Here is a 21,895-nt window from a genome sequence, read left to right as displayed (position 1 = left end):
AAGTACTAACAGAGACATAGAGTGGTGGGAACTCTCCTCAGCTATTGGTGTGTAAGTTGTTACATTTACTAGGGAAAACGATTTGGTGCTACTTCTTAAAGTTGAACATGTATATAACTTATTTCTAGGTCTTTTCACAGGGAACCAAGAGGCATTTGACATGCTTTTTTGTAAAAGCCCCAAACTGGAAACATCCTGAAAACTGATCAGCCAAAGAGTTTCATAAATTGTGCTATATTCCTGCAGTGGGATACTCAGTGTCAGTGAATATGACTGAACCACAGCTATACAGAGATGCATGATTCTCAACACACATGTAGTGAAAGAACAAGAGTATGATTCCATGTACACTAAGTTCCAGAAAAAGCAAAACTAGGTAATATATTGTCCAGACAGAGATAAGTGGTATATCTACATAACGCAAGAGAATGATTAACCTTTATTGAAGAGGAAGGGAGATGAGACTGGAGAGAATATAAGGGACTTTTGTGATTCTGAAGGTGATTTATTCCTTAACTAGGATGAGGAGGCATGGGTGTTACTGTTTACTGTCATATATATTCATATACTTTTGAACTGTGATATCTCACAAAAAACATGAAAAGTTTATTGTGAAGTATTGCTAACATACACGAGTGTAGACTAGAGAGAACAATTTTAAAGAACATTCACATATGCACCACACCGATTAATCAATTCTTAATATGTCATATTTGTTTCATATCATTTTTTTTTTTTGGCTGTGCCACACAGCTTGTGGGATCTTAGTTCCCTGACCAGAAATCAAACCTGGGCCCCCTGTAGTGAAAGCGTGGAGTCCTAACCACTGGACCACCAGGGAATTCCCTTCATATCATTTTTAAGGAAATAAAACAATATAGGACTTCCCTGGTGACGCAATGGTTAAGAATCCACCTGCCAATGCAGGGGACACAGGTTCGAGCCCTGGTCCGGGAAGATCCCAGAAGCCACAGAGCAACTAAGCCCGTGCAACACAACTACTGAGCCCGCGCTCTACAGCCCGTGAGCCACAACTACTGAGCCCGCGCTCTACAGCCCGTGAGCCACAACTACTGAAGCCTCCACACTTAGAGCCCGTGCTCCACAACAAGAGAAGCCACTGCAATGAGAAGCCCGCGGAGCGCAATGAAGAGTAGCCCCCGCTCGCCGCAACTCGAGAAAGCCCGCGCACAGCAACGAAGACCCAACGCAGCCAAAAATAAAATATAAATACATTAATTTAAAAAACAACAACAGGGGCTTCCCTGGTGGCGCAGTGGTTGGGAGTCCGCCTGCGGATGCAGGGGACGCGGGTTCGTGCCCCGGTCCGGGAGGATCCCACGTGCCGCGGAGCGGCTGGGCCCGTGAGCCATGGCCGCTGAGCCTGCGCGTCCGCAGCCTGTGCTCCGCAGTGGGAGAGGCCGCAGCGGTGAGAGGCCCGCGTACCGCAAAAAATAAAATAAATAAATCAATAAAAATTAAAAAACAACAACAATGTATACTGTAAGGCAGTGGTGCCCAACCTTTCCAGCACCAGGGACCAGTTTCGTGGAAGACAATTTTTCCATGGATGGGGGTTGGTGGGGTGGGGAGATGGTTCAGGCAGTAAGGCACGCGACAGGGAGCAGCATATGAAGCTTCACTCGCTCACCTGCCACTCACCTCCTGCTGTGTGGCCCAGTTCCGGTACTGGTCCTCAGCCCAGGGGTTGGGGACCCCACTGTAAGGGACACTCATGTGCCCTCCCTAATCCCATTCCCCTCACCTTCAAGCCAACTCATTACCCAAGGAGAGCACGCTTCTGTAGTTGTCCAGCATCACATCTCTGTAGAGGTCCTTCTGAGCCCAGTCCAGTGTGTCCCACTCTTCCCTGGTGAAGTACAGAGCCACGTCCTCAAAGGACAGCAACCCCTGGAAACATAGCGACTAACTGCAGCTGCAATTCTTACAATAACTTTGTGAGCTACAGTTTTATTATTACAGATGGTCAATATTTGAGGATTCTCTGGCCGTTTGGTCTCTGCTGCAGTCACTCAGCTCTGCTCTGGTAGCACAGACACAGCACAGACAACAGGAGAGCAAACGGGTGTGGCTGTGACCCAATAGAACTACTCCCGGCTCCAGGTGAGTTTGCCGACCCTGCTCTGTACAACCCTACACATCCTGTATTTCTTCTGCCCGGATCTCTCAGGAAAGAGATGGCTCATTCCCATGAGGTCACTGAGGACGGGGCAGCGAGCGGGCCATTCACACAGGGATGGACAGGCTAATGGGACACAGGGATGGACAGGCTAATGGGACACAGGGACAGACAGGCTAATGGGACACAGGGATGGACAGGCTAATGGGACACAGGGGCGGACAGGCTAATGGGAACCACCCAGGCGAGCTGGAGCTCGTGGGGCTGGCTGTTGTGGGCACCGCTACCCACTAGGTGTGAAGGGGGAGGACGGGAGGGGACACTGGGATCCAGAAAGCTGCTGGAGAAGCAAGACCGGAGCGGGGGGCAGCCCAGCAGGGAGGGACTGAGGGATAAACCCCCAACAGCGATCCCCTGCAGGCGTCTGGTCCCCACCCCATCCCCCTGCCAGAAGCCAGCCCGAAGCAAGAGCAAGGGAGCCCGTGGATGGAGAATATAAAGGCCAGCCTCCCAGGGCGCAGACAAAGTGGGGAACGGTGGAGAGTGTCTCCACGGGCCAAAAACAGACCGCTGAGCACCGTGCCCACGGCAGAAGTTTCCATCTGCAACTGTGTATCCAGCTCCCGGGGGCCGAGAGGCCTGGCGTCTGCCCCCCACACTCGCCGTGGTTCAGGGGGTGTTCGTGCGGAAGGGCTTCAGCAATAGGAACACCAGCCCCACCCGAGATGCTTCACGCTGCTCCCCTCTGCAGACAGACCCTGAGTCTCACAAACGACAGGCCTTTCACGACAGGCCTTTCTTTCCTCCTGCCCACACCTGGCCCAATGCTTCATCTTACTTGACTTAGCAGCAGCATTTAACACAGCTGATTACCCCCTGCTCCTTGAAACTCTTTCTTCAACTGGTTACCAGGATGCCAGACTTTTGGCTTCCCCTTGCCTCACTGGCCACATCATCTCAGTCTCCTTTGCTGGTTCCACTTCCCCTGACCTGGAAGTGTTGGAAGCTATAGGCCTCAGTAATAAGATCTCACCTCTTTTCCATCCATACTTATTCCCTTAGTGATCACAGTTTCATAGTTTAAAATACCATTCACACAGATTACTCCCAAATTTAAAGTTCCAACTGGAGTTCTTCCCAGAGCTTTGAGTTTCCAAGGAAAATTCACTTTCATTCAGTCCTCCAGATGGGATTTCCATGAACCTCTGAAGCAAGATGAAAGAAAGAAATGAGGACACACTATGAACACCAAGCTGAGATTTCACGGGAGGGAGATTAAACTCAAACTTGCCTGGAACTCAACAGGAAGGGGCTCTACGGTAGGCTCCACTTCTTCTGTGCTCTGTTTTTGGGGCAGAGAAGCATCCTCAGTAGTCATAGCTGGAAGGAGTTGCAAAAAAACCATGAAGGAGATAAACTATACCTTCCCACTTCCAAATTCACTAGGACAAAAGCTATCACAAGACAGATGAATTATATACATAAGGCCTACTCCACTTAACTCAAAAAGCTCAGATAAAGACAATAACATGAAAGTGCTTTGACCAAAAAGTTAAACTCATGGACCCATAATATCTCAACCTTTTGGAATAATCTAATGGGGGTGGAAGAGTATGACCTGTTCTTTGTCACAAAAGCAAGCACTGTGGAATATTCTCCCCTCCACGGATTCAGAGGGAAGGGAATGTGGATGAGAACAGAAATGTGGAAAGAGGAAGATGAGACAGGGGGATGCTATACAAGGAGCCTACTTATGGATTTCCAAACATGGTACCTTACTGAGTTTCTCTACTTTGGGGCCTTCTCCTGACATGTGTCTGCTTCCCTTTTCTTTCATGCAGAGGCAACTAACCTTTTCATTCTCATCAAGGGTATTTCCTCCACTTGTCCCCACCTTCAACTCCACGTTTATTTCTGTAATTCTTAACTTTTTCTTCAACTCCAATGGTCAGATAATCCATGATCAACTTCTCTTTGTTGGCCTGTTATTGCTATGACTCCCTCCTTATTCACTGTTTTAGATGAGATAAACATAGACTTTCCAGCAATATATAGTCTGCTTCTTTGTATATCATTCAGCTCTACCCGAAAGCTCTGGAGAGAGATTTTGGGGTAGGCCTTCCCCTCTCTGGAATTGATTCCTACTCCCTGGGGCATCTCCCTCTACCTCTACTCCTAGGAGGCTTATTATTTTGCTTAGAACCCTTATAATTTAGCCTAAATCAACCTTCACAGCTGGAAGACCCTCCTCTGGAGTACTAAGGTCAGTCACTGGATTCCACACGGAAGCAAAAACAGGAGAGCACCGGGGCAGTGAACTGTGAGCTTCAGTCACACACCTGGTTCCAGACGGTGCACAAACTCTCATGAGACCCTCAAGCACAGAAGTGGCCATTAGCTGGCCTGTGAATAATGTAGCAGTAACTGCAAGCAGGGCTCCCACAGTTGCCTTATCTTTTCCTATTCATAAACACCAGGCAACTGATAGATGGGGCCCTTCCTTACGCATTAAGATCCTGAAAATATACAGGCCGGGATTCCCTTCCACGTTGAGTCGAACCCCAAATACAGGCAGGCCCCAAAACTCTGATAGAGCAAAGCACAGAAGGGGAATGAGTAAGACACGGACCCCATTCTTTTCTTTCTGTCCCCAAAGTTCAGAACCTTAAGAATCTAGGTGGAGCGACAAGAGCTAAAGCTAATACCAACGAGAAGCACTCGCGCTCTCCACACCTCGGAAGCCGAGCCCTCGGTCCTCCGCACTCCCCTTCCCAGAATCCCTCGGTGTGCCACGCCCCCTTCAGGCTACCGGACTCCATTTCCCAGAGCGCTTAGCGGCAACCTCGCTTCCGGGACTCCTCTTCGCTCAGAACAAGGCTCCCGAAGCCGGCTAGCTACCCAGCCGGAAATACTCCAAAGGAGTTCGCGGAGCTCCCGCGGTTGGGACGGGGACGCGGGCAGGGACTAGCCCTGACCCTGCCGAGGCCTGGACCTGAGAGCCCGGCCCGCGCTGTGGTGGGAGGCATTAGAGCCGCGCGCCCAACGGGCGGGTCGCGGAGGTCCGCGCCTCTAACCCGGTCTTCTCTTACCGCCGGACGCGCTGCGGACCCGGCTCCCGCCCCAGGGCTAGACTCCGGCCGGGCTGCGCTCTGGGAGGGGCGGGAGGGGCGGACACAGTCGCCTTCCGGACCCACGGAGCTGCGGGGAGACAAAAGGCTCGAGCCCGAGGCTCCGTCTGGAGTCGCATCTGCGCACTTGGAGGCCACCGCGCCGGGTCGGGGGTCCCGGCGGAAGGACTCCACTTCACAGAGGACTCGGGGACACCGGTGCCTGTCCTGAGAGCGCCTGCAGAGCGAGGGGAGGGAACTGCGGGCCTTTCCTGTCGGCCTCGAAATGGAGATCATTCCCCACCTGATAGGTCTCTTTTCTGAATAAACTGAGAAGCTGTTGTTTAAAAGCTCAGAGTGATTTGAGTGTCTGATTATTCGTTGGGAGTGGGCGATGGGGACCTGTGACACATAGTCTTTTTCCTAGTATTTCTCATTCTTTCTTATAATAAAGCCTCAAATCTGGACACCGAGCGCTAGTACTGATTTTGTTGAAAGCATTTTGGCTGATTTAGAAAGCATCGTCACGGGTGAGCAGCCGTTGTCCTAATAGGAGAGATATAAAAGAAGAAGCATGGTTAGGAATGAGTTCACAAGGAAAGTTAGATGTGAGAAAGAAGCAAGTAGGGAGGTTGGCTCTGAAGTGAAGGATTGTGCGGACCTAGGAACGTTAGTACTATACTGGGAGGGCCACTCCCTGGAGCCAAAGATCAACCAAGATAAAAGATACTTCTCCCCACAGTGTCAGAAACAGTCGGGGCTTTAGCTTCTAGTTCTTCACAGAAATCCAGGGAAACCCGTCTCATTTCTTTCTTTTTTTAAAAAAATAAATTTATTTTTATTTTTGGCTGCGTTGGGTCTTTGTTGCTGCGCGCGGGCTAAGCAGCAAGCGGGAGCTACTCCTTGCGGTGCCCGGGCTTCTCGTTGGGTGGCTTCTCTTGTTGCAGAGCACGGGCTCTAGGCGCGGGCTTCAGTAGTTGTGGCGCACGGGCTTAGTTGCTCTGTGGCATGTGGGATCTTACCGGACCAGGGCTGGAACCCGTGTCCCCTGCATTGGCAGGCGGATTCGTAACCACTGCGCCACCAGGGGAGCCTAAACCCATTGTATTTCAATTGCCGTTCCAGTCCAAATTACCATAGTCACCTGAACAGTCTCCACATCTAATCTCCCTTTTCTTCAATCTGTGCTATTCAAAGCAGCCTAGATGAAGATTTAAAAATTAAATCTGTTTATGTCACTCTTCCTAGAACGCTTCAGTGGCTCCCTCTGCCCTGGAGTAAGGTGTAAACCCCTTAACACAGTTTACAAAACCCTGCATAATCTGGCTCTGCCAATCCTGAATTATCTGTGGCTACCTTGCTACCTTTCTCTATACTCAGATCACATGGGCTTTTTAGTATCTCACATCCCAAACTTTTGCTCTCCCTTAGTCTGCACATTCTGTTTAGAACATCTTCCTCTAGTTACCCTTCAGATTTCAGTTCAAATGTCACTTCTTCAGAGAAGCCTTCCCTTCCCCTTCCTTCCCTTTAATTCAAATTAATTCTCTTGCAGAACTCTGTTCTTTCTCTCCACAGAATTGCCACAATTTATAATCATACATTTTTCTTCTATTATTTAATGTACACAGACACACCAGAATGGGTGTCAACAGCTTGGAAGAAAATCCCAGAGACAATAGTGGAACATACTTAAGAATTGCTTTATTACAATATTCTTGGTGACAAGGAAAGTGATACTGGGTGAAAAAAACATGGGCACAGACAACACTGAGCGGAAAAATGATTCAGAATAGGATTCAGAGTGTGAAGAGTTTAGCAAGGCCTTAACCATTTTATTTTCCTCTTTATGTGAGTACAAGAGTCATATCATTTTAAATGTTTGATTAAAACTATGTCTAAGTAAGTCTAAAATGGACTTATTAATAACATGAAATAAAAGGTCAGAGTGATAATAAAATATTATGTCATAATTTAGTTGGCAGTGTTTTTTCTTTATTGGTGGCACAAAAAATAATGGTGCATCTTATAATTCCACAGTGTCTTAGAATCCATGGAATACTCCAGGTTCTTTACTACTGACTTTGTGAACTGTAAAATGAAAAATTCTGAAATAAATCATCTCTAGGACCTCTTCTTGTTCTGTTGTTCGGTGCTTCTCTGTGTTAAGGCCTGGATCTCAATGCTGATGGTGGGCAGACTCAGGGGACTTGGCTCTGCTTGTTAAATGCCATTATTCCTTTTTTTTCTAAAATTGTGATCTTTTAAAAATTGAAGTATAGTTAATTTACAATGTTGTGTTAGTTTCAGGTGTACAGCAAAGTGATTCAGTTGTATATATATATCTTTAATACTTAAGTAAATTTTAATGGCATGGTAAATTGGCAAAGATAATTTTTATACCAGTTGGATGAAATACAGTGTAACCATTAATAATATGCAGTATCTACTCCTAGGTATTTTTCCCAGAGAAATAAAAAATATGCCCACATAACATCTTATAGTATGTGAATGTCCATAGCAGCATTATTCAAAGTAGCCAAAAACTGGAAACAACCCAAATGTCCATCAACTGATGAATATATGTATATAAAATGAAGTCCAAAAAATAAATAAATAATAAAAAAATAAAATGCGGTCCATCCATACAATGGAATATTATTAAGCAATGAGAAGGAATGAAGTAGTGACACAGAGTACAACATGGGTGAACCTTGAAAACATTAAGTGAAAACATCTAAGTAAGAGAAACCAGACCCAGAAGGTCACATATTGTGTAACTTCATTTATAGAAACATCCAGAATAGGCATATCTATGGAGACAGAAAGTAGATACATGAATGATTGCATAGGGCTGGACGGGACAGTGGGTGCGAGGAAATGGGTGGTGACTGCTAATGGGTAAAGGGTTGCTCTTGGTGGTTATAAAAGTGTTCTAAAATCGATTGTGGTGATGATCGTACAAGTCCGTGAATATACCCAAAGCTGTTAATTGTACACTTTAAAAAGGTGAATTATATTGTATGTGAATTAGATCTCAATAGAGATGTTTTAAAAGACACATTAAATTTATAGGTAATATCTGTTAGTGTAGTATCACAGGGGAAATTGTTTTACATGAAGATTTTTACAAGAGAATGATGTGTAAGGACATATAGACAGAAAAATCCCAGTGAAGTTACACATTATGGCAAGAGTCTTGGTTTTCTCTGAGATGTTTGAATTTGGGTCATTTTAATTTTCTCATCACCATGTCCTGTATCGACAAATTTTCTATTGAAGAGCATATTTTACTGTTTAAAAGAAAAAAATAGTAATTGCCTTCTTTTCAAAATAGGGCAAAATAAAACACTCTTCCTCATAGGTGTGACTCAAGTACATTCTTGTGTGAAGGGCTGGAGGAAGAGGGTCCCCACATCGTCTCTTCAGTCTCTGCTTTGTGTTTTGCTGGTCACGTGTCAGAATCTCTTCAGATAAATTATGAGACTGGGGCCTCCCTGAGAACCTGATCTATTTTATCCTCTGACCCGTCCCCAGCTCCTAGAAGGGTGCTTAAACATCCTAGAACATCATGTGTGTGTTATCCTGTCATGATTATGCAAATGTTTGGGAAATAAATTATTATGACCGCTCTTAGGGTCACTCTACAGAGGAGAAAACCTTCAGAGGAGAAGCATCCCGCACAGACAGCGGATTCCCCGAGAGCGCCCCTGTTTCTGTTTACAGAAGACCCGCACGGCCATTGCTGCAGGTCAGTAAGTTTCAGACATTTGGACGTACGGAAGGGAGGGAGGGAGGGTCAAGCACGACCGTCGCCAGGCAGGTGACATGGGGAGAGTCAGTCCTGCAGGTCACATCCAGGAATGTGAAGGAGGAGAGAGCACAGGTCTGGTCCCCAGGCCACTTTTGTGTCCTCGCAGTAGGACCGGCTCCAGCTATGGATCCAGGACGTTCCCAAAAGCGCACTCACCCCAAGTGAAGACGATTGACCTCAGCGTTGCCTTCCATGCGCTGCCCTCCCGCTTTCCCTGGGTAGGTAGAACTTCCCCCTGGCACCTACTGATCCTTAGGGAGCTCCTGTGACAAAGGGAACTCTCGCGGTCCCACCTCACGTTCCTCTGGCTTAGTGGCTGCAGGAACCTCGGTCTCGGAGAAGGGGCTGGACCACCAGCGCAGTTTGGAGGATGGCCAGAGCCTTAAAATCGCCAGGGATCGCGAGCTGCTTAAACAGGCGAAGGCAAGTGTTCTCCGAGCCCCTTCCCCTAACCCTGTCTACCTTTACTTTTTCCACCTTTCCACCTTGCTTTCTGCACGCCCATGATGTAAAGACAAGAAGTGCAGAGAGAACCCCAAACCCTCTGGACGCATGGAGAGCAAACATTGAATTCTGCAAGGGAGAAGTGAGGAAGTTAGCATGTGATAAATATCCGAAACGGACCAGCATTTGTGGCTTCGTGGCACAAAGGTAGTGCATGTGTCTCTAGATCAGAAGGTTGAGGGTTCAAATCACTTTGGTATCCAAGTAGATATTACCCCTCAATTCTGAGATTTCACCAATCATCAACCTTTTAAAAAGGAGGCTTTTTTTTTTTTTTTTTTTTTTTTTTTTTTGCCTCGCTTCTTGTGGGATTTTAGCTCCCCGACCAGGGATTGAACCCAGGCCCTCTGCAGTGAGAGCGCGGAATCCTCACCACTGGACCTCCAGGGAACTCCCTAAAAGAGAATTATTTACCTATCTATTTATTTATTGAACTTAGGAAAGGACAGACTTTTAAATGGAAGGGGGTTGAGGCTGGCTTAATTAATTAAGTGAAAGCTTAATCCTGATAAGTCTGCCATCGTCCCCATTTCTGCCAGCCTGGGTTTTTCCTTTTTGAGGTCGTGACCACTGGTTTGTATGTGGAACTTGATTGTTTCATATCCCTCTAGGAGAGATGCATTTAAATGAATCCTAAGTGACAACGTGGTAAATGCCAGGGTAGCTCTCCACTCCCATAGAATTCAGGAACTCGGTCATCAACATAATAAATTTAGAATCAACTTCTTTAACCACAAAGCTCAGGGGCTTTTAACAGAGGAAGCTCAAATCATGAAGTCTGTTTGGTGGTGGCAGTTGAGGTGGGGAGGGGGACAGGGAGACTGACTTCATCTAGATGACTCAAATATCAACCCAGAGAGACTGTGCCATACCCTTCTGGGGACCCAGTAAAACTACGTCCACATCAGAGTGAATTCATTAACAAAGTCTCCTCATGCCGTTTTAATGTCCTATCTGAAGTCGTCTGATGTCCTACGTGAAGCTTAGTCCTGATAAGGGAAAGGATGGAACGACCTACATTTCGGCTCACCTGGGGTTTTCTTCCCTTTCAGATCATCCTTATCTTTCTGTTACGTGCCTGTCCATTGCTGAGTTGTTCACAAGAAGTTTCTCTGGACTAAAGAAAAGGAGAAAATCCATGCCTGGGAGCCCGCAGACAGACGCTTGTTTACTTTTGTTCACTACTGAATCTATCCCTTGGGGCAAGAGGAAAAGACACAACCTTGACCCCGACGTGATTTGAACACGCAACCTTCTGATCTGGAGTCAGACGCGCTACCGTTGCGCCACGAGGTCTTGGGAATGGCCCTATTTTTTATGCCTTAGAGGGACAATTTCAGCGGTTGTCAGGTGCAGCGTCCAGTATTTTTTTCTTTTACTGCTCTCACTACGGCTTGGGATTGACTGTGAGTTCTTTGTCCCTTTTATAACGTGGCTATTCAAAGCGAGACGTAAATGTAAATGAAGCAGGTGGGAAGCTGAGGACTCAGGGGATACTCGCCCTGGTAATTCGGGAACCCCACTTCCCCTATGGAGGTTTAAAGGAACGATGTTTGGGAAGAGACTGGAAAATAAGAAGCTCAGCTCACCGGGGAGGCAGGGTGAGGTGATCAGCTCTCCGGGTTCTCTTGTCCCAGGGCTTCTGCATGTGGAGCGCGGGGAGGATTTGCACGTGGGTCACACCTGCGGAGGAACACTATTTCCCTTTACCAAAAGGGCGCTTAGGAGGTTTTTTTTTTTTTTTTTTTTTTTTAAATAACATATTCAGGGGAGAGGGATAAATTAGGAGTTTGAGATTAACATATCCACACTACTATACATAAAATAAACAAGCACCTACTGTATAACACAGGAAGCTATACTCAATATCTTGTCATAACCTATAATGGAAAAGAATCTAAAAAACAATATATGTATTTATATATTTGTGTGTGTATATATATATATATATAACTGAATCACTTTGCTGTACACCTGAAACTAACACATTGTAAAACAACTGTATTTCCATTAAAATTTTAAAAAAACAAAAAAATTTTAAAGTAACATATTCATTGTAGAAATCTCATCAGACACAAAACAAAACAAAAACCACTACAATAAGGAGTGCTGAGCGCCTGCAGGCACCCGGCTCTGTACATCTTGCCGCCCCACGTGATCTTTCAGGTTAAAGAACAGAGGGGTGGGGGAAGGGAGATCAATGCTTTGTGGTTGCGCTGTTGAGGTGCCCAGGGATAACAGATTTCGCGCTTTGTTCTCTGGGCAGAGTAGAGTGGGGAGGAGCCGGCATCCGGGAGGTTCTGGACACAGGGAGTCGTGTGACAGCCAGAGTCCCCGACCTGGGCAACACAAAGGCCTCCTGGATGAAGTAGAAGGCTGATCTCTCCATTTCCTTGCTGGCGTAACCCGGAACCTTCCATTTCCGAGTTTTCAGAACAGAATGATGACTTTGAGTTGGAAACAAAGAATAGTTTAGATATTCCCTCGTTTGTGTGTCACATCCTTAGGCAGTCGGACTAGCCTGGTTGAGGATGCTTTACACTGAAGACTCGAGGGCCTCTGGTTCTATACTGGGCTCCAGAAGGGCATCACTCTCCCCTCTCCACCCCCCCCCCCCCCATATCCAGGCCTCCTCGAAGACGTTTAGAAGGGCCCATGTCATTTATAAAAGAACACCCACGGCAAGGCTTCCACTGTACCGCCCCGCAGTGAATTTGCTGCAGTGGCTGAAGAACAGGCCGTCAGACTCCTCGGTATTTCTCAGAGGTTGGACGGACCCAGTTAAAGTTGCAACACGAAGAAAAATACTTGTTGTTTCAAGAATGTATTTTATTTTCAAATTATAGCAAGTGGTACTGGTGTCCCCTTATATTAGAGATATAGAGTTACTGGTTGTAAAGGATCTCTAGCTATATCTCCTACTAAGATATATAGAGAGGTAATATATAGTATACCTATATGTATTTTTTCTTTTTAATGAGGATCGATTTAAACATAACAGAACAGGGAATTCCCTGGCGGTTCAGTGGTTGAGACTCCGGGCTTCTACTGCAGGGGCCCCGGGTTCGATCCCTGGTCGAGGAACTAAGATCCCGTAAAGCCTCACGGCGCGGCCAGAAATAAAAATAAAATAAAACGTCCACCCTGCCCCCAAATTTCGCTGAAGCCGAAACTTCCAGATACATAGCCTAATCCTTGCCCACCCCAACTGGTTAATGGGATAGTCCAGGGGAGAAAGAAGGTTAAAACTACTAGGGTAGTAGTAAAACTTGAAGAAATGCACTGTTTGGAGTTTTATTTTGGAGGAACAATGCACAAGACTTATATTGGATTGTTCACGATGCAAGGAGATAAATGGTGAGGAAATGCCTCTGGAGTGTGGAATAGAGTAACTAGGTGAACAGTGGTACAATTTATTTAAAATGATGGGAAATCTTAGAATAAAGATAGAATGAGAGGAAAGAACAAGATTTTAATGTTGGATTTTTTTTTTTTTTCCGTACGCGGGCCTCTCACCGCGGAGAGGTGGCTCCGGACGCCCAGGCCCAGCGGCCATGGCCCACGGGCCCAGCCGCTCCGCGGCACGCGGGATCCTCCCGGACCGGGGCACGAACCCGCGTCCCCCGCATCGGCAGGCGGACTCTCAACCATTGCACCACCAGGGAAGCCCTTGGATTATTTTTTAATATGCGATGTCTAGGAGGCATCCAAGTCAGAAAGTCAACTAGGCAGTTGTATACCTAATTCTGGCAGGAGGTAGAAATTTGAGGCTTATTACCAGAGTTGATATGCAAAGCCTTAGCAAAAGATGAGGTGACTCAATGTAAAGAAAGGACCCAGGATTGAACTATGACACACTTCAAACTTTAAAATTCAGGTAGGGGAATATTTGCTGGTGAAAATTTCTGCGAAGGAACATTAAGAGAGAGAGGAGGGACTTCCCTGGTGGCTCAGTGGTTAAGAATCCACCTGCCAATGCAGGGGACACGGGCTCAAGCCCTGGTCCACGAAGATCCCATATGCTGTGGAGCAACTAAGCTCGTGTGCCACAACTACTGAGCCTGTGCTCTAGAGCCCGCGAGCCACAACTACTGAGCCTGCTCTCTAGAGCCCGCGAGCCACAACTACTGAAGCCCACGCGCCTACAGCCCGTGCTCCGCAACAAGAGGTACCACCACAATGAGAAGCCCGCGCACCACAACAAAGAGTAGCCCCTGCTCGCCGCAACTAGAGAACGCCTGTGCACAGCAACAAAGACCCGATGCAGCCAAAATATATATATATATATATTTAAATAAAATTACTTAAAAAAAAAGAGAGAAGTAGGAATAAAAGGAGCTCAGCCAGGCATATTCTAAGGAGCCAAGAGGAGCATTTACTTGGACAGCTGCTAGAACGTCCAGTAAGATGGTAACTAGACTGTCCAGTGGATTTTCACTCTGGACGTCAATGGTGACCATGGCAAGACCAATGTTTTGGAGTGATTTCGTGGGAGAAGTAAAAGTGTAGTGGAATAAAAAGTGACTGTTAGGTGAGAATTCTGAGAGTATGTTGACTAGCACTTTTTGAAATTTAGCTCCATTTGGAGTTTGGGATTAACAGATACAGACTACTATACATAAAACAGATAAACAACAAGGACCTGCTGTATAGCACAGGGAACCATATTCAATATGTTGTAATACCCTATAATGGAAAAGAATCTGAAAACGTGGTGGGATCCCGGCCTCCCCGCCCTAATCCAGGCTGTCCAGGGCGCGCCGCTGCAGCATCGCTCACCACGCCCTGGAGGTGGAGAAGCGCCTGGTGTTAGGACCAGAAAGGTGATCAATCAACTCCGTGGAGGTCACGAGCGCCCCTGAAGTGCAAATCGGTGGTCATGCCTTGATGCAGGGCCTAGGGAGTGATAGAACCGTCTAGCAGCTGTCTCTCTAGCAGGAAATACGCGGGTGACTCCGATAAAGCGAATGATTAGAGGTCTCGGGGCCCAAAGGATCTCAACTAAGTCTCAGACTTCAAATGGGTAAAAAGCCCGGAGGATGCGAGTGAGGTGGGGGCCACTTTGACCAAGCCAGGACTGCGCTGGGGAGTGAACCCCAGGCAGGGTGAATGCACGAGATGCCGATGACTTCAGTCTCCAGAAACCGTGTCTGTGTACACCCATCACAGTGACCCTAGAAGTCAAATCGCTAAGGGGGTGGGTGAGTAAGGAGTTCTGCAAATGGATGGTGCGAGACCCTCGGTCTAATATGCTGCCCGTGGTTGCCCGAGAGAGACCGGAGTGGGCGGGGGAGTCACCGGGCGGGGCCTCTAGACACCAGCGCCGCCCAGGTGGCTTCTCAGCTGCAGTGCAGGGGAAACCACGGTGTGCGGCCAAACCACAGCCAATGCATAGGGCAGAATCAGCGAGAAAGATGACCGAATTGAGCTTGACTCTGGCCTAGCCAGGTGAAGAGACGTGAGGTGTCCCCTATGGCTGTCCTTTATTTACTGACTCAGTTACGAGCAGGCGAGACTGGAGGAACTTTCCCTTCTGCCCATCATCCTGGCTGCGGTGGTCCGGCTCCACCCGCTGGGGACAGAGTGCCAGGTGCGGAGTTCGGATGTGGAGGGACACCTGTCAAGGGGCACCGCAGGTTCCCAAGACCTCTCAGGGAGGATGGAAACTTCCCCTGAAGCAGAAAGGGACCAGCTTGCTTGACCTTGATTTTCAGACTGAATAACGATGGATGGTGAACTCCCAGCCTCATGATCCTTCTGACTGTAGGGTTTTAAGCAGGGCTTGGAAAAGTTACCAGGGGGATGATTGGCTGGTCATCACTTTTGTGATCCTGGACCATAACTCACCCTGTCATCATGAGGCACAATTCACCAACCCTTGCATCATTCACCCAGTAGGAATAGAAAACATCAATCCAGAGACGTAAAGTCCAAGTTCATGGGTGATGGCAGAATGGACAACTGGAGTCCAGCTCTCCTGGCCCACAGTACAGCCCCATCTATCAATAATCCCAGGACAGCATTCCCAGTTTTTCAAAATGAAGTGAACTTTGCAGTCAGCAAACAACTGTGGAATCAAAGACTCCGCCTGGTGTTAGCAACTCGGAAAATTTAGGACTGTGGTTATCAGCTTCCAGTGAATCCTTGAACTTTCCTCAGAGACAATCAGCTCAAGTGCAAAGACCTATTAGTAGCCGTGGATGGGAAGGCATAAATCTCATTCCCCAATAACCACTAGGACCAATGTGCCTGAAATGCCTACTGAATTTCAGTCCAGAAAAGTTTTCAGCTTTTGACAGGTCTTTTTTTAAAAAATGATTTTTAATGGGTCTTTATAAGCACATTCAGTGTGGAGGCCCCTGTGCTTTACCACTTAGTAGGAGTGAACGAGCCCCTCTCATCCCCCTCCCAGTGATGAGATGGAGCTGGAGCCTGGTGTCCACATCTACCCACGCCCACCCAGTAAAAGGAACCCACATGTGGAGGTAGGTGCAGCTGTAGCCATTCAATGGATGTCGTGGGATTAGCAAGTTGTATGTGATATTCTGTAGGAAGCTTTGAGCCAGGATGGAAGGTTGTCAAGGCGGTTTAGTGTGGGTTCCTAGAATATCCCTGTTCTGATAGTTTTCTGGGGATGTTTTACGGTGGCCTAGGGGCTGTCTCTGGCTTAGTGTCACTTGACCTCATTTAGCTTGTGTTCCCAAATCCACTAGTTGACTTTAATCACTTAATTCAAATGCAGAAATTCTGAAAGCTGGAAGCTCTGATATAACCTCAGGCTTCTCTCCATCAAAGGACTTTCTTCAACTACCCCATCCCTCAGCTGTAGGTTTAACACGGCAGAGTTTCTGAGAAAAATCTGCCAGTCTGGGGCCAATCCAGTCCCTGACTTTTCCTAACACAGAAAACATTTCTAAGTGGAAACAATTTGGGAATCATTGATGTGGAGGCAGACATTTTACTTGGGGGGCGGGCAGTGTGTGCTAAACAGATTATTCTGGTATCTTAGAGTTCATAGTTCAAACACCGGGGTGGAAAGGTAAGGACCAAGGCCTAGTAGGGAATGTTTCTGACCCCATCAAATTCTGAATTAAGGGCCCTGAAGACCACTAGTACACTGCTGTACCATACATGCAGATTTTTATAATAAGTCTTCATGTTAAATGAGGCACTCACTCTCCCAGCTGTTTCCCATTGGGATGCTCAACATAAGATCACACACCTTATGACATCTTATGATCAAATGATTTCATTTGCCTCATCACCACTAAGAAGGGAACAAACATGAAGGAACACTGCAAGTGGCTCCTCTGAATTAAGAAATGTGGCACTGCCTTTACATCTGGGAGGGGAAGAAGCTGGGTGTGTCTTAGATGGGTTGGCTTTGAGGAGGGGCTTGCAGAAATAAAAAGGTAAACATTTTTGTTAACACTTTTCAATTGCCCCGACCTCTTGCCTACCCACGCAGATTTCCTGATGGAGAGCCCTTTGGGGACGAAGAGAGGGTTCAGAGGTCCAGGGTAAAACCTGGCTTTCAATTCTCATGAATTTATTAATTATTCACTCCACGGGGGCTGTATGATTGCAGTGGTCGCTAACGTTAGTCATTTTCAAGAGCAAACCCCACAACATTCCGTACTATCTCAGGGAGTAAGAGTCAATCCCTGAGTTTTCATGCTTCATTTCCTGCTGTCTTAGATCTCCTTCTTAGCAGTTATTCCTAAATCAGATCATCCCCAACATCATGGGCAATAAACATTCAAGGGCATTTTTCAAGGAAATGTTCTCCCCATCAATCTTTATTCTTGACACAGCACACCCAGCTGAAACTTCTGTCGCCTTCTATTTTTCGTTACCAAACACCACTCCAAGCTTAACTAAATAACTGTATTGCCTGTTGCCAAAATAGAAGTCAAATACAAAGTACAGAAACACCAACAAACCAGAAAAAAGAAAAAAGTTGTGTAATGAAGGCCGACGAATGACAAACGGGGAAAAATATACACTTATGAAAACAAAGCCTAATGAACAAGTTAAGAAACTAAGAAGGGGCTTGTTGAGGCTTGTTTACCGTCACCGGAGATACCACGCGCGCGGGGCGGGGCTTTCCGGGGGCGGGGCGTCCTGGGGTCCCGCCCAACGACTACCAGAACCTAAGCAGCCTTCCTGCTGGGTTTGTACGACCCCTGCTGCCGCCTGCCCCCTGGTGCTGGGGGATCCTGGGTTCGATGCGCTGTCCGCTTCCAGCTAGGGGTGTGATCCTGGAAAAAGCCACCGTCTCTGAGCTCCAATAAATTCACCAATAAACTCTGGGACGTATCCTGACTCTCCTGGGCAGAGGATAGGTAGGGTGAAGGAGGGGAAGGACCCTCCGCCGCAGGGGTCCTGGAGGCACTGCTCCGGGATGACTTCCCCAAGGGAGTCAGGTGGGGGTGGGGACACCACGTCCCATTGCGACGCGCCCCGAGCTTCAGTGGGGATTGGCCGGGCGGACGTGGAGTGGGCATAAAAGCCTGGTTGCCAGGGCCACAGACAGAGTCTTGGAGCCCAGAGGCTCCCTCGCTCCCACCGCTTCCTTCCAGCAGCCCTTTAAAGATGACTCTACCGAGGTGACCACTCAGACCCGCAGCTCTTCTTCTAAGTCTCAGGCATAGACTCTGGTCTCCCATTTCTCACCCATGGCTACCTTCTCTCCCCTTGAGGAAGCTGAAGAAAAAAGCAGAGAAACTCGGAGCTGAGCCCCGTTGGGTTCGGAAAGAAATACCCATATTTCAGTGCTTGTGGAGTTGTGGCAATAGTAAGCCACCACCAGAGTGAACACCGTGAGTTCAGTGATTCTCGCGTGACGGGAAATCTTCGAAAGCTTCAGGAACTCAGGCTGACAAGAGAAAGAGAAGTGAGTGTGGGAAGGTGCCGTGGGCAGTAAAATCTGTTTACAGAACACCAGAGGGCAAAAGAGAACCTCAGAAGGGAAGGATGCCAGGTATTTCTCAGAGCAGGTAGTTTTCAGTGTTGAAAAAGCTGCAGACCTCTTTCCAACCCAGAGGAGATGGGAGAGGTCAGGATGAACCTGGAGGAGGCTGAATCACGACAGGTGCTCACTGAATGGGGCACCAGCCAGAGAGGAAGATGTAGGTAGAACCTTGCAACAAACCAGAGCCCGAGCGAGCACCGTCATCGGGTTCTGGGTCTGCAGGAGGAGAAAAAGAACAGCTGCTGAGCAGTTAGCCTTGTTTGGTGCTGTTTTCTTCTCCATCAGAGCAGACAAACGAACACGTGAGTCCCCTCTAATGACTTCTCCACGGGGGAGTTGCCAGCACAAAGCTTGTCCCACCTGTGACATTAACACGTACCCCAGCCAGACGCTCAGGGAGCAGTATGTCTTCCATGGGGTGAGATCCACACTCCTTGTGCTCCGTGGCTCCCCTCTGAGCTGTGGGAGGCATCCTTCCATCTGTCCAGGTACTGAGGGTGACAGGTTTCTGGCAATCTCTCAAATAATCTGGGTAATGGTTCATTACAGTCTTCTTGCTTTGAACAGGCTCCTCCCCCCATTGCCTTGGCATCCCACCAGATCCAGCTACCCTGAAACTTCACATCTCGTTGCATGGGGACCTCCACAAAACATGAAAGGAGGAAGGACCTCATAAAGTTTTCCCCAGTGTTTATTTATTTATTTTTTAAAATAAATTTATTTATTTATTTTTAACTGCATTGGGTCTTTGCTGCGCGCGGGCTTTCTCTACTTGCGGTGAGCTGGGGCTACTCTTCGTTGCAGCAGGCAGGCTTTTCATTGTGGTGGCTTCTCTTGTTGCACAGCACGGGCTCTAGGAGCGCGGGCTTTGGTAGTTGTGGCATGTGGGCTCAGTAGTTGTGTCTCGTAGGCTCTAGACCGTAGGCTCAGTAGTTGTGGTGCATGGGCTTAGTAGTTGCTCTGCGGCATGTGGGATCTTCCTGGACCAGGGCTCGAACCCATGTCCCCTGCATTGGCAGGCGGATTCTTAGCCACTGCGCCACCCAGGAAGTCCCTCCCCAGTGTTTAATAATGAAGATTTTGAAATCTAATGGATGGCTGAAAGAATTTTACAGTTGATACCTGTATCCTCCGAACATTCTATCATTAATATTTTAAGGTACTTTATCACATATCCATCTATCCATCCCCCATCCATCAACCCATCTTATTTTTATCGACTTCAAAGAAAATTGCAGACATCAGTAAACTGGTACATCAGTATGCCAGTACCTGTGTCTGCTTAGACCCAGGGAGTCCCTTCCGTCCTGGCTGCCTCCACCCTGTTCCTGACCTGCGTGGAGAAGCTGCAGGAAGCTCCCAGCTGAGGGAGACCCAGAGCAGTCAACGGCAGGCAGGTCGTGTTGCTGGACAGCAAGAAAAAAATTCTTTTAACTTTTTCCCACAGGAATGGGATCAGAGAGCTGGGGACAGATTGAGCTAACCAATTAGCCACTCGTCAGGGCTTGCTTTAGACCCTCATCGCTCCTATCCCCTCCCAGGACTTCACTTCCAATTACAAAACCCAATGAGTTTTTTCCCCCAATTTTTAAAATTGAAGTATAGTTGATTTCTAATATTGTGTTAGTTTCAGGTGTACTATATATATTCTTTTTCAGATTCTTTTCCATTATTGGTTATTACAACTATTGAATATAGTTCTCTGTGCTATACAGTAGGTTACTGTTGTTGATTTCATATATAGAGTGTGTATCTGTTAATCCCAAACTCCTAATTTATCCCTCTTCCCTGCTTTCTCCTTTGGTAACCATAAGATGATTTTCTATGTCTGTACAAAACTCAGTGGTTTTGAGAGAGGATCTACAGAGACCAGTGTGAACTGTTTGCAACTTTCTAGTAATCAGTCACTTGATAAGACTGCTTTGGGGGGCGGGGATGGGGGTTAGAGTGGCTTGAGAACACGACGATGACATGTTTGTGCCCAGAGCCATTTCTCAGCGTCTCAGTCCTTAAAAACAAAAGCTGCGCTCCTGAGTGGATTAGTCTCTGAACTGCTCCTCTAAGGCTGAGATGCTTCGGCTGTGAATGATGCCCCTGGCACCTTCCTCAGCTCTGCCCTATGGGGCCACAGGTACATCTAGGCTCCGTCTGCACTTCTCCTTGGACACTGATTCCTGCTTCTCCCAGGAGCTGCTGCCCATTCCTGGTGTCTGCAGTCCCTCCCAGCAGAGCCTCAGGTCTCTGTGCCCACAACCCCAGGCCACCCATCCAAGGGCCTCGCCCCCACGTGGGCTTCCTTTCTTGAGGCTCCAGTGTCTCTGTCCATTTGAGCATCTACGTTGTCATTCTGGGTCACCTCATTTGCGCAGGTGAAGGTAGGGGGACAGGGCTGCGCTGAGGCTTGTTTACTGTCACCATGGAAACTGCCTGTGGAGTTGGGAAGGGGTGGGGTCAGGGTCCTAGGAAGAGGAGGTCTCCCAGACTCGAAGGGTAATGCCAGGTAGTGCTTCTGCTGGCTTCCCTACTCAGGCTCGACCATGCGCCCTGGCCTCTCTGGAAATCTTCCAGCCCCAGGAGGAAGCGTGGCCCCGGGGAACACCGGATCTTCTCCCTTCCTCCGGACATCGTGATCACTGCTAGTCGCTGTCACTGAGCTGCTGCAATTTCTCTGGGAAATGAGGGACATCTCCCAGTTCTGCACAGGGGAGAGAGCAGGCAGGACCAGGAGACTAAGGCAGAAGCTGCAAGGGGCAGGATGTGGCGGGATAGGGCGCTGAGGGGCAGGGACAAGGACGGGGCAGTTCTAGAGGGCTTTCAACCGATGGAGTCAAGACGGGAGACGGGGAACAGAGAGTCCCATGGTGATATGGCGGAAGGCTTGACCTCCGATTGGTCAGGTTTGGGAAGGGCAACGATAAAAGCACAGGTGTAGGCCAGATGATACTGGACAGAGAGGGTCTGGGCGCAGAGAGACTGGTCTCTGGCTCTGGGCCTTCTGCTGATCCCTTCCTTCCAGAAGCTCTGTAAAGCTGACCCTGCTAAGGAATCTGTTCTTACCTCAATCCCGTATCCCGTTTTACAGGCCCAGACTCAGCTCTTGGCTTTCCTGCGCCCACTGTCCCCTCCTTCGCCTTGTCCCCCATTTCTGTCCAGGGCTGGGGCTGCTGCATCCCGCACTCGCATCTCCGGGGTCCAGCCTGACTCAGAAACAGGCTTTCTGTCGGGGTAACACCTGCAGCTCCCGGCCTCCTGTGCATATCCGTCTGGGGCCACCAGGGGGAGCTGCTGCGTCCTGGAAACCGGGCTGGGAATGGGGCGTTCAGGGAGATGATCCTTTGTAGGGTTGAGACACTGGG

Source organism: Grampus griseus (assembly GCF_964374135.1).
Source record: "Grampus griseus genome assembly, chromosome: 14".
Classification (NCBI taxonomy): domain Eukaryota; kingdom Metazoa; phylum Chordata; class Mammalia; order Artiodactyla; family Delphinidae; genus Grampus; species Grampus griseus.
This window is presented reverse-complemented; position numbering follows the sequence as displayed.